The sequence below is a fragment of the Lepisma saccharinum genome, chromosome 9 (genome assembly GCF_977018435.1).
Source record: "Lepisma saccharinum chromosome 9, izLepSacc3.1, whole genome shotgun sequence".
NCBI lineage: Eukaryota > Metazoa > Arthropoda > Insecta > Zygentoma > Lepismatidae > Lepisma > Lepisma saccharinum.
This window is the reverse complement of record NC_139237.1, coordinates 28,811,724-28,826,332: the sequence shown is the minus strand read 5'-3', so window position 1 is coordinate 28,826,332 and position 14,609 is coordinate 28,811,724. Positions and strand designations below refer to the sequence as shown.

The following is a 14,609-nucleotide window of genomic DNA, read 5'->3' as shown; positions in this document are numbered from 1 at the left end:
TCCAATCAAAATAACCGTATTTCCCCCAAGGCTATCCTCACGCTGTATGAACAACAAGAAATCAATGTTGGTTATCTGAATAATCGGGAAGCAAGTAGTCGTTCTTGGTATGACCGCCCTTCTCTTTCTCGAAACGTCTTCTTTGTTGCTCAAAGAGAAAAGGCGAGTCGCAGTGTAGCTGCACCCTACAGTAAGTTGAGCCCAGGAAAGCGAGGACATCTTATAAATACGTTATTCGTTCCTTCCTTCTGCGTAGGTTATATAGGTAAGATTTCTACCTCTTGTGGGAAACGCGACAAAGTCAATAACGCTCCATCAGTTTCCCAGTCTTCAATCCTGGGATTTCTTGCTTTGTAACAAGTCACACTGACTATTTCGCCAAAGAAACCGAAAGTTCAAATTAGTTACTTGTCATGGAATGCCAACCGAAAAAAAAGAGAAGTCGCTTTGCAAATTCTCGGGAATTCATTTTATAGTGAGGAATATGTTGTTCCTACTTATTATATTGAGACAAGAAAAACAAGTCATCAGAAAATGGGTTTCTTGGAACAGTATATTCAAAGGCTACAATCAAGAATATTTAGTTGGATACGCTGTGGAGGCACATGACATAATGGTACGAATCTCACTTCAAACTGTAGGTCCAGTTCCGATTATCCCTGCTGTGCATAGAGTGGACTTCAACGCCAAACTCAAACAAACACGCATTCATTTGTATGACGAAACAATATTTCTATGTAATTCACGATTTTTGCAGTTAATTTCAGAGACTCTTCTTCGAAAAAATATTGAACGTTTCATATTCAATTCTATAACACAACGGGTTTTTAGTATTGATTACTATAAGCAGCGAGTTTTAGCCGCAACACGATGAAGAAAATAAAACACGCTTTACATTCGAAATTATCTCGACTGTCAGAAGATATGTGGGTGTAATATATTTATTTTCATCTTGCCACAGGAACAATAACAAAATATAACGCAACAATATAATAACGACTTGTAATAAGGAGGTCTCTTGTTCGATATTTGGTCAAGGCACATAGTGGTTCGCATCACACTATAAAACACTGAAATACATAGACAATGAAATAAAAAATGTGTTTCAACTTGGTAAATAAAAGATCATTAGGAGAATCGAACCTAGGATTTGAGATTACAAAGCTGACCTTTAACCGACATGCCCACAAATCACGGTGAAACAACCAAGCTTTCAGGTTACATCTTTTCCTGTGCAGCTTGAAACTTTTCATGTAGCTTCTCATTAATTATATTCATTTGAAACCAATACGCTTCATCAGATAGTGTTTGTGTGCTGTGCACATTGCTGACAGAATACAAGTCAAACCTGTGCATGAAAATGAAGGAAAACGTTGAGAAGTCGTGCTTTTGTCGAAGGTGAGCGTTCCAACCCTAATTTATAATCGTGTTCTAGCTTGCATCAACATAGCGGATTCTGCTATGCGATGAGGTACCTTATTAACAAATGATACATCCAATGTATTATTTTTAAACCATTTATTTAAAAAAGAAGAGTCAATATTCGGGTATCTACTGAGAAATTCATTCAGATGGAATGATATTTTACGGGTCACAATTTTTTTTTTTTTGCACGTGCACGTGTAATAAAAGGAAAGTCCGACATTTTTTCATTTTACAAACATTCCATTTACTGTTAAAGTTAAATGAGAGGACAACCATTGACTTATTGTTAATAGCCTGGATTATTGATGTGTGAGTGTTTGTGTGGGAGGGGTACCTCCTCTCATGTGCTTCCCTGGCTGTGACATATACAATTCTTGCTTCGGATTTCTATTATTTTTCCCATCGCATATTCAGTGCCGACTTTGAAATTATGTTTGCCAAAGTGGATGGGAAAGGAGTTTATATATTCTTCAAGCCTTGTCCCGGGCTAGGATAATACTTTTCCCGAACGAAAACATAAGTTGTTTCTTGCATCATTTTCAGGAATTACAACAGCACTATTTCCGAGTTGCTTATTCGAATTGCTATTTTTTTTTCGTTACTTAGTGTTGCTTTTCTTCGATTTTCGTCTGCTCGGAACGATGAAGAGAAACTCGTAAGACACCCATTCTCAGGCCAAATTCGAACCCGTGGCCCTTGCAATCTAACGTATTGTGATAACCAATTCTCCACGAACGTCAAAAATGCGTTTTTTTACAATATATTTTTCCAGAATTTTTCGCATTTACATTACTTTAAATATAAATGTGTAAAGTCCAGTTAATTAATATTTACACTGCAATCTTTCCGTTAGACATTTTCTTTGAGTCTGAGAGACACAAAATTCCCTGCATGTGGTTAAAATGTTTGATAGTAAGCAACACTGCTGGTTTCCGAACTCTTACTTCGGCTGTACTGCCAGACCCGAATCTGGAACTCAAACGAGTGTGCCACTTTCTGTGAACAGAAGTGTACAAAGCTAAAATAATGCCGAGTGCTGGTGACTCGGTGGCTCAGTCGGTAAAGCGTCTGACTACCATGCTCAAGGTCCCGGGTTCGATCCCCGGCCGGTTCAAATCCGGGAACTTTTCTAACGGTGGAAGCGGCCCCGGCGCCTACCCAGCGTCGAATAACATGGGTACCTGGGGGGTAAAGGCGGTCAGGGGCGTGATGCTGATCACATCACCCTCACTCACGACCGGATGAAGAAAGTGTGGGGCGTTACCCCCACACCCCCTATACGCCTAACGGCGTGGTGCTATGCACAGGGGAACACTTTACCTTTTTTTTTGCTGGTGACTATCTAGTCTCTGCAGGAAAGTTGATAATTTTGCATGGTTTAGAAATTAAAAAGTGTTACATTTCCTTTGTTTTTCTCTTGCGGAGATATTTTACAGTGAAGGAATAAATGATTTTGTGTTCTACAGTTGTTTTTTTTTAGTTTAAGAAATTTTATGCTCTTAGAGGTTTGTTTGAGTTTGTATTGTTTCCCTAATTCTTGTTTGAGTGTTCTAGTTTAATCCTTGTACTTAATACAAGTAAAAGCTTAGCGTGTGGTGCCTCATGCACACAACTTTTCTCAGCGTCAGCGTGGAATTTGCTTCTTGCGTAAACATGTTTCAGTCCTCTATGTCATGGTTGTAGCTCTTCAACGTCGCTACTTTATTTTGCACATGATAATTAAGAATATTAATGACATCAATATGGGATATTTATTATAATCGATGATTCACTACATGTGAAACGTACGGAATGATCCGTGAAATGCTGATATGCTGCTCAAAATATGTTATTTATATTTTAACAACTTGATAACATATTGCTTTACTTAGGAAAAATAACTTTCAATACTCTAGGAAATACAATTTGAGCGAATGAAGTTATTACGGGATGAATAGGCTACATAAAATGATTACTTTTCTTTTTTACTTTTGGACGTTAATTCTCTAATGTTTCTTCCGTGATACATCGGCTGCATGATGTCACGGTTTACAGGGTTGCCAAAATGAAGGCTTCGTCCTCTATTAAAGATGGCCGGGGTATAGCACACACACACGTAATATTTTAACCATACCTTTATATCGTCACATAAAATCTTGAAAACAAAAATATATCATAAAGCGCCCGTTTGTAAACCGATAATTTTGGCGGGAAAATAGAAAAAGGCCTATTTCTCAACCTCAAATTAAAAAACAAAATATGATATCAAACGCAATCCTGATTGCGATTGAATTATTACGTATTGATTACACATACAATGTCACATGACGGAAGCAATCCATGTGATATCGATCACATGAGGCTAAGGTACAAAACATTTAGTGGGGGCGCTCAACATTCTCAAACTGATTTCCGTATCGAACTGGTTAAAACGACACCTTACCGTGTCAGGGGTCCTAGGTTTAAAACGTGACTCGAAAATAAACTCCGATACGGGTATGTTCTTCTTGGAGATATTTCTTGCAAGTGTCTGTTCATTCATTTCATTATATCATCATCCTAATCAATAGGTAGCAAGAAACTTTCATTTCACCGACAACAAGAATATTCGAAAATAAACGTGGGTGAATTTGAGTCCTTATCTACGAATATGTTATATTTAATTCAATTATCTGCATACCTATGCCTATGCGAGCTTGGAATTTTAATGCCCATTACAAATGGCAATTTTTGGAAAAATATAAAACATTTATATATTTACTTTGATATGACCATTTCACCCTCGGTATCGTTAATAGATGCTATTTGACAGATTGCAACTGATAGAAAGATTATCGATGTTGCAATTTGGTTTGCATTCGCGTTCTCCCAAGTTGAAACTGCGATTATAATAGCAACGACAAGGTAAATGAACCAGGCAGAGAGCCACAGGCATCTGCAAATTCAAAATCTCCTTTCCACATGTTAAAATGTAACCTAGGGTATACTACTGATACAGTATTTAATGAATACTTACTACTAAAAAAAACACACACATTTTTAAATATCATGGTTATTTTTTTCCTTACTTACTTACTTACTATCTAGTTTTCTTAAACCCGAAGGTTCATCGCTGCAGGAATACAAGCTTTCCATCTCTCCCTATCCTATCCAATCTTTTTCTTCCTTGCCGATTTAATTTGGGTTCATCTCAATCTCAATGTTATAGCTCCATCTTCGGCTTGGTATTCCTATTGGACTCTTGCCATCAGGTTTTCCAACAAGAATCCTAAAAACCCTGCACACCTAAGTCTTCTTGATTTAATTATTACAATAATATCTGAACAAATATTATGCAATTAAAAATTACATAACCTTCTACACTCAGCTCTCTCTTGGTCACATTTAGGTAAAAATATTTTTCTAGGGAGCATTAATATTTATTTATATTTATTGCAATTTCCAGTACATCAGAAGCCATTTTAAACAGGAAAGACACACCAGTAAAACAATGCCGTAGTGTTAAAAAAACATAAGAAACAAGATAAAATAAAATAAAATAAATAAAATATATACATAACTATATACATAAGCAAGCCAAGACAGTACCAAGGTAAACAGATTACTTTCACAATGCATTACTTATGTACATTTTTTTCAGAGTTGGTGATGAAAGACGAATATGAACTGAAAATATCTATTTGGTTTGAGATGATATTGAATTGGTTCGTAACCTATGGAATAATGAACGTTGTAGACGTCCCTGGTCCAGGCTGGAGTTCGACGTATCTGTGCAGCAACAGCAGGAGGAAGAGGTGCTGGAGCACGCACGTTCTGGCGGAGGTCCCGGGCGAGGCTTTCCTCGAAGCTTCCTTGTACGCGCTCACCCCTCAAAGAGTACAAACCGTTGGAAAAGCACTCAGAGTTCTCAAGTATTTGTCATAGAACTGATCGGCAAACATATTCCCATCGTTAACTGCAGTTTCACAAGGCAGACAACATATTTTCACTATGCAAATTCTCACAAATACCAACGCAAAACAGATAAAGAGCGGAGCTACATATTTCGCACAACCTGCACTCGGCGCTATCTTGAATGTGTAAAAACACTCTTAATCTACGTTCCTCCTTAAATTGGACAAAGTTTCATATCCACATAATACTACAGGAAAATTACTGTATTGCATATTTAAATTTTTAGTTTCTAAGATATTATACGAGATGATAAAAGTGTATGAAGAGAACAGTAACATGCATTCCCTGAATTAAGAAATCGTTTTACTTAGTCTTTAATGTAATTGTCATTTGTTAATAATACTCAGAAGTACTGACTGAAGCAACATGTTATCAACAAATACATTTTGATTATAAACTAACACTTGGTTTCGGCTTCTAAGCATTTATTAAGTTTTCTCTTTGCTAACTTTCAAACTTATCATTTTAGCTGTTTAACAAAATATATTAGCATATTTCTTAATTCAATTTATATCTCCCCAAGTAAGTCTATATCATCTACATATGTTTACAACTGACTAAAAAGTTAAATTTTAGTACATTGTTAGTTTTACTACTTATTTATATATATATATATATATATATATATATATATATATATATAGTGCGTCCGTTTCTATCTTCAGCCGAGAGATCGGGAGAAGCGTGGCGGGCGGCGCTGACGGAGATGCCGACATTTGCGGCCTGTAATGCCCTCTTATTTTTATTTACATATGCAGACATTTATATAAATATTGCAAAACGAGCACTAACCTGTGTTATAAGAGTACGGTTTTAATTTTAGTAGCTTAGTGGCTGTATGTGCTGATGATTTTGACACGTCCATCTCCTGTGAAACACGGCGTAGAGGCTTGTTTGGAGAACGTTCTAACGCTGCACCAATATCATCGAGTTTTGCTTCGGTTAGAATCCGTTGTTTTTGCTTAGGTGTTTTAAAATTTAACGATCCAGTTTCTCGTAATTTAAGGACACGATGTCTAACCGTATTTCTGTGTGGAGTTGAAACGCCTGGGAATTTATGTACAAATTGCCTACACACGTCTCGACACGAGTCTGTTTTCACGTACGTATCATACATAAAAAAATCTTGTTCTAACGTGAACCTTGCGGCTGACATTCCAATCGTCTCACTGACACAACACACATACACACTGCAATAACACAAACAAGTAACTGCAAGTAACCAAGAATAACACTCGTGCACACAGTACGAAATTAACACGCTCTTGGACTACATCTGCTCCCCACTATATGTCTTTATATAGTCGCGAAGGAACAAGAAACTCGAGCTCGGACATTTCGGATTGCAAGGAAGCTCACGAAAACCATTCACTTTTTACGGTTTCGTCTGCAGCGTAATCTTGATACAGTGTTGCACATTCGAAACCTCCAAACGATTCCCATTGCCACAAAACTCTTTCAAGGATATAAACTTAAGCAGGACGTTACTGGTCAAAACTATGATTAAAATGTTCTATTATCTGTGGCTCTTAACATCGTTTCTAAAGCGTATTTTTTGTGTATATAAGGACAGAACTTGGATGAATTACAGATGATAAATTATAACACAGGTTAGTGCTCGTTTTGCAATATTTATATAAATGTCTGCATATGTCCATAAAAAGAAGCGGGCATTACAGGCCGCAAATGTCGGCATCTCCGTTAGCTCCGCCCGCCACGCTTCTCCCGATTTCTCGGCTGAAGATCGAAATGGACGCACGGGTATTTATTTCAAGTTTCAGATATAGCACTTATAAGATCATTTTAAACTGAAACTTTAATAAATCAACAAGAACAAGTCAAGATGGTTTTAGGTAAAAAGAAAACAAAGGTTAGATATAAACATGTAAGACATAAACAAGAAAACAAACAAGAGATTTACATATTCATTCTTAGAGAAGACCGAAAAATACTTTCAGGGGCAAAAATGTCCATGTTTGCGGGTAGTTTATTATAAAACTGGGGCAGCTTGTGAAACAGGGAGCGCTGTAAACAATTCATTGTTTCGGGTCGATCGAGAGGGAACTCTGAAATGGAATTCTGTAAGTATAAATTCAGATCTTAGTTCTCCATTGATGATTTTATAGAAAAAAATCACATCTGCCACATCGCGTCGGATATGCAGTAATTAAATATTCAAAGTAGTCAGGATGTCAGGTTTCTGAAGATGCCGCAGAGAAGGAATTCTATGGCGAACAATGGCGGCAAAGAAGCTTAGGACGGAATCCATGCTAGAAAGATCTGTATTGAAAGCCATGGCCCAGACTGGAGAGCAGCAGTATTCGAGAGTCGGAGAAATGAATAACTTGAAAAACAGGCTAAGAGAAGTTGGCATATCAATTTCAGTGAATCTGTAGAGAGGCCTAAGAGGCGCATTGCACTTTTAGTTGTAGCTGCGATGTGTTCCTTAAAGTTCAGTTTTTCATCTATGATAACACCTACATCTTTTTGGGTTACAACTGTAGTAATATAATTGTTTTCAAGAACATAGTGAGAATGTATCTTGTTCTTTTTAAAGAGACTGTGAGGGAGGAACATTTCTGCGGGTTAAGTTGTAGATTCCACTGTTTACACCATGTGACTAGTTTGGAAAGAGCATTCTGGAGAATCACAGCATCTTGTAGGGTTGAGATTTCTTTGACAAGTTTATAGTCGTCAGCAAACATGAGTATATTGACAGGAAGTGAGGAATGTCTTTGAGGGAGATCGTCCATGTATAGATGAACAGGAGAGGGCCCAAGACGCTCCCTTGTGGCACCCCAGACAAGACAGGAAGAAAATCAGAAGAGGCGCCTGAAAGGGTGACACGCTGTGTCTGTGAGTGTACATAATCCTGGATTAAGGAGAGAAATTTGCCATGTATGTTAAATCTAGATCGTAATTTGTGAATAAGAAGAACATGGTTTATTTTGTCAAAGGCTTTTGAAATATCCAAGTATATCGTATCTAGCTTGGAATGTTTGGAAATAGCCCTAGCGGTATGTGAAAGGAGAACTGAAAGATTAGTCAAGCTAGAGCTCCCTGGAAGAAATCCGTGTTGCGCAATAGTGATATGCGGAGATGTAAATCTGAATAATCTGTCCTTAATGCTTTATTCACATATTATAGACAGACGTGATAGGAGTGATATTGGTATGTATGAAGTAGCACTATTTTCATCTCCAGCTTTGTGAATGGGTACAACGTTGGCTTTCTTGGACATCTGAGGAAACACACCTTCAGAGAAGCACCTATTTAGCGAGAGAGAGAGAGAGAGAGAGAGAGAGAGGGAGAATGAGCCAAGATGTCAGCATTGTTACGGAGAAAAATCGTGGGAATTTCATCTGGCCCTAAAGAGTAGTGTATGGGTAATACGGCAAGGAGCGATTTAACTTCCTGAGAATAGCTTTTGATAGCGGAGAGGGAGTGTGAACAGACCGACTGCACGTCGGGGAGTGGGTTGGTTGTATCATGCGAGGTGAACTTTCCGTTAAAGAAATTGTTGAATAAGTGCACTCTTTTATCTCCACAGGCTGTTTCCGATTTGTACTTCATTTCCATGGGGACGCATGATGTTTGCTTTCTTGAATTTAAGAATGTAAAGTATTTCGTTGGATTGGTAAGGCACTGTGCTGTTACATTGTCTACGTAGTCATTATATTTTTTCTTAAGTAAATACTTGGAGTGACGTCTAATGCTACAGAAAGTTATGTGTCTATGGACATTGGGGCTTTTTTTCCCACAGATACCCGGCTTCCTTTTTTTTATCACAAGGCGAACTTAATTGTCAAACCACACCAGATATTTTGTCGATTTCGATTTCCAGGTCGGCACGAAGTCATTAATCACGGCGTGTAGTATGTCCACAAATATCTCCACTGATTTGTTGACGTCATCATCCTGCACCAGACACCAAGGGTAGAAGTTAAGAGCTCCGAAATTATGCTCCCAGGGTGCATTCCGCCACAGCCGATGAGCCTGCTTTTGCGGCCGAGACGTTCTCTTCTCCACTGGGGGCAGGTACACAAGGGCATCTAGTGAGTCGTGGTCCGATGGTAAAAATGCTTCTTTCCGGGGTTATGTCTGGATCAGGCAGTGTTGCCAGGACTTAGTCTAAGTTGCTATCACCGCGTGTCTTGTGCATGTTGAATTGCTTCAATCCAATACCATTCACGAATGTGTCCATGAACCATTGGTCAGCCGGGCAGTTTTCAGTACCAGACGTGGGATGTAAAGGTTAAAGTCACCAAAAAGCATTATGTCACCACATTACGGCTGCCAAGACTGAATTCTTGCAGGCTTCTACAATTTGCAAGGAAGAGTTTTTGTTCGGTCGATAATACGAGCCAATTAAAATTTTCCTACCTTTTTCGATGTTAACTTCAACCCACAAGATTTCACAATAACGGTTGAGATCCTTTCGAATTTTGTATTTCCACTTCACATTTACGCACACCATCACACCCCTCCCCTTCCAACAAACCGATCATTTCGAAAAATATTGAAGTGATTCGCAAAAGGCAATTCATTGTCTTAAACAGCGTCGTTCAGCCAGGTCTCCGTAAACACCAAACAATCATAGCTCAACAGTTCTGTTAGATGAATAGTGCATTAGGTGAGTTTATTTTTTATGCTTTGAATATTTTGGTAATAAACTGAGAGGGAGGTAGCTTTCGGTAGAAGCGGCCCAAGATTCAGATGAACGTCACCACAGAGGAGCGCGAGGCACAGGAAGTGACGGTAGTTGGCTTGTGGACTTACCTCGAGGTTGCGGGTCCAGTTGTAAAGGCGGCCGGATATGGCTGCGGATAGCTCGGGAACGATTTGAATTGCTGGAAGAAAGTAACTTCTGTAACCAAGTACCCAGTTGGTGATCACAGGATCCCTAGTCCACAATGACGAGCCATGGTGTAACATCACAGTTTCATAACGTTGAAAGTCAAAAAACATTACAATACACACGCTAAACTTGAGGAGCCAAGAGACATACTCCGTCTACCATCCGCTTACTAACGGCATTATCTATAGAAAAATTAAAGAGCAATGGAGATAATGCATCTCCTCTTTTAAACCCGTCGTCAATCGTAAATTTGTCAGACACCAATTTAAATTTCCGTTTCATAATGGTATACATTTATTATATTAACAAGCTTCTTAGGTATTCCAAACAAGATTAGTATATCACGAATACATAATTTATCTATTCTAATCGAGTCGTATGCCTTATAAAAATCAATAATACCTAATGGACATTTTAACTATATTCCAACTTTTTTTCAAGTGTCTGTCTCACGTGAAACGTTTGATCTATATTTGATTTTTTTATATATATATGGATAATATTTTATAGTATATTGAGGAGAGATATTCAACGGTAATTATTGCAGTTCGTTACATCAGATATTCTTTTAAATACAGGAACAATGATGGATTATTTCTACTGATGTGGAATTTCTTCTTTAATCCATATTAAACAAATTTAATTATGAATTTAACGTATTAATAAATTACCACCATACTTAATTAACACAGCTGTTATTAAATCAATGCCAGATGCTTTGATATTAATTTGCCTTTTAATAGCATCTTTATCTCAGTCGAATTAGGTTCTGGAACTAAAGTTTCTGCTATGTGCTCTTCACTTACTACTGATTTAGCTCCTACATGAAAAATTAAATGGTCATTCAAGTAGTTCGTCCATCAATTTGTAATATTTATATGATTATCCAAAATTCAGTTTTTATATTTTGTCAAATTTACCTTTGTTTGCCATACCTTTCTAAATAAATTTACACTTTCATGTAAATCAGTGATACACATATTGTATTTTTTGGAGGTTGATTGTTTCAATTTCGTTAATGTTGCTTTTCAAGTAACCTTTGGTTTACGTCTGAACATGCTGTTAACTTTTCTGTTTATGCTACTAAAATTGCTTAAATTTGTATCATCTGATTTATTTAACCACCTGGGTGCAGCCGGATTTCTCATTTCAATTAGATTATATCATCTATTATCAAACCCCGGCTTACATTTTGTTGGCTAATGATATCCTATATTCCTTATAAAAGTTTAGAAATTTTAGATTTGTTGCTAATGATTTGATCTTGGATTTTTAGGTCCTAAAAATTGTTCTTGAAGTTCCAAAAATAGGTCCCAAAAGTTTACAATAGGTTCTAAAAATCGTAAAATGGGTTCTAAAAATTTTAAATTAGGGACACAAATTCTGAGGTAGGTTCTAACAAATTTAGCACGGTCCAGATTCCTGAAATACGGTTTAAGTAGAATCGCTAAAAATAAAATTTTAAGATATTTTAATAGTAACATACAATAACCAAAAATAAATTACAACTAACTTATCACTTGTGTACATCATTATGAAAATTGTATACCAATTCTTCTAATACCTAGTTGTGCTGCTAGCAAAAGTTTATGGCTGTTGTGAAAAATGAATTACGTATGGATAACTTTTTTGCACAATACATGTGGTTGCGGGAATTCTTAGTGGATTTTTCTGCTTAGACGTGAAAAAATTTAATATTCGTTGATGCAAATCTCATTAAAACTATACCTACTTACAAACACCCTGACCAAATTTTCACACTTTAGATTTTTTTGTAGAAAGAAAAGGAAGCTGAGTGAAAAATAGGACAGAATTACCTTAACCTGTTTGGGTTGTTAGTGTGCTTTGTAAAAATATCTATCTGACATACAGAAGATTATTGCAAAGTAAGATATTTTGAAGTTCATTAGGTAAATTTGAGTTTGAAATTTTCATACAAATTTTACCCTCTCGTACTATAACAACAATAGAGAAAAATAAGTTATTATAACAATTAGTAACTTAAGCTTTATATAAAGAAATTTTGTTTTAAATATAAAATGATGAATTTGAAAATTATAGTATAATTTATCATAAAAAGCTACATACGCCTCTGATAAATGAAGAGTTGGCATCTCATAACATTTTCGACTCTGCTTTTCTAGATATATTTCAAGTCTAAATATGTGAAATATATACTCCGTAACTTAAAATTTTTTATATATATATATATATATATATATATATATATATATATATTGTTATAATCCCGTTTTACCTGGGATCTGAGGACACAGGGAAGTTTCATTTAAACATTTAGGTAGAGCTTAATAATATCTGTTGGCTGAACCTGCTCCGTTAGGAGGGTAGAGATATGGAAAGTTGGTGTAAAAGGTTATTCACGCTTGTTCATATCTGGTAGATGTGTTTGATGTCTTGTCCTAATGCTTCTCGCAGACCGAATCGTGACAGTTGCCAAGGTTCTATCCAGCGACCCTCAGCTCACCAAACCGAGCGATTCCTTGCGACTTCTAGCATGCTAGGCAGCGGTAACTCCGTGTTCCATCGTCGTAGTTCAGCAGTGTAATGTGTTGTAAAGTATTAGAATAATTATCCATGTAGCGTCGATGAGTGTCAAGTTCTAATAAAGCGCGAGCTCCGTGTAGGAGCTTGCTTTTATAATCTCAGGCGTCGAAATGTTGTTAAACCTTTCGAACACGATGGATCTTGTCTAGATCCACGCGTTTGCCTTCCAGTTCCTTGTTTAACGGAAGTTACAAGTTAGCGCATTCTTGGGATCACTCGCTGGTCGGACAAGTTCAGGAAATAAACAAGTGTGAATTTTAACATGACGATGTTTTCTCGGTATAATAATCTCCATATCTCTACATTCCCCTTGTTGAGATAATCGAGCCAATCTGTGATGGTCGACTACCTTCCTCCGGAGTAGGTTATATTTAAAAAATATTATTTATTAACATATCAAACTCGTAGAAAACCAATACAGCAAGTCAATCACCAGAAGATTCACATCACCATAAAAAAAAAATTGAAATCATCAGAAGAGTCATATCATCATAAATATCGTAGCACCAATCACCGTTGAGAAAAATATCAAAATACGTAGAGAAAAAAAAATTAAATTGTAGGTCATAGCCTCTTATAAACTCAAAAAGTACGAGCACAATAACTAAGTTCTGAGGCATGGGTATAAAAATAATTACATAAGTGTGACACTGAACTAGTTTTGATTGAATGATGACAGCACGATAATAAAAAAAACGCATGTCAGCACAGCGTGAAGAAATGCCGTAAAACGCACGTGGTTTTATTTACTGTTTGCTGAGTTCAAAGTACACTCGGCATAACACACGATGCTGGGCGGAGCCTTGAGGTAAGTTACCATGGCAACGCTGTAGACTTCATGTCGCCATAGGCTGGGCGCTCTGTGCGGCTGACGATAAAAAAACACAAAAGAAAGAGACGTATCTCTAATCCACTATGGGTAGCACCCATGGGCACAGACTTTGGCACTGTAAAGGACATGCGTGTGTACTAATAGCGTGTGCCTTACGGTAGTTGAAGTAGCTGAGCACCGGAACACTAAGAGCCGATGAAAAATAACATATGCATCATATGACGTCAGGAAACAAGAGCACGATGCTCTCAGTGGGAGGGGCCTTGGCGATGTAGGTCGCCGTGACGTCAGGGAAGTTGAGTCTGGATGTCAAGTTTGCGATGGCGCTTCGGGGCAAGAAACGTCCTGAGTAAAGCGCTCCACATCTGGATCGCGGTCTGGGAGATGGGAAAAATCAGCCATGGGGTCCAGACGGGAACGGGTCCTTTTTGGTGCTGGAACTCCACAAGATCGTCGTCGGTCTCTGCGATGAGCCTAGGTCTGTCGCTCGATGGTACAAGCCGGTGGTCGTCATGGGTCCGGTAACATCCGTGGCGATGAGACTGAAACAAGCGCAAAAGGGAAAAATGAGGAAAACGCAAAAGGTAGTGGAGCAGAGTTACAATAAATGATGACGGGTTATAAAATCAATTGAAAAAGGACTTTCAGATAAAACTGGTGAATTAGTTTGGGGGTGAGGGGAGGTAATTTCTAATTTGAATGACGGCGAAGGGGCGTTATTACTTATATGACGTAGAGTTTTTAAGGGGGCCTGTTTATGATTAACAGGTTTACCTGAAGAAAAGTTCGCCGGGGCAACGGGGGGGGAGTAGGTGGAATAATTCCATGTTGTAAGGAAAGTTTGCCGGGGCGCAACGGGGGGGGGGGAAATTTGAATAGTCGGCTTAGCCGGGAATGAAATAAGAAAAGAAAGGAGAATTCAGCGATAATAGAACGAACTAAGTGATTACGAGACATTTCCTTCTGTAATATGTGTAAATGTCGTTTATAAAAGCA

At 37.7% G+C, this 14,609-nt stretch overlaps 1 non-coding gene across 1 annotated transcript; it reads left to right on the top strand.

The window, feature by feature from the left end:
* Positions 1 to 2,466: 2,466 nt before the first annotated feature.
* Positions 2,467 to 2,539, top strand: TRNAG-ACC (transfer RNA glycine (anticodon ACC)). Its single transcript has one exon. It is a non-coding gene; the product is annotated as a tRNA-Gly (tRNA).
* Positions 2,540 to 14,609: the final 12,070 nt, after the last annotated feature.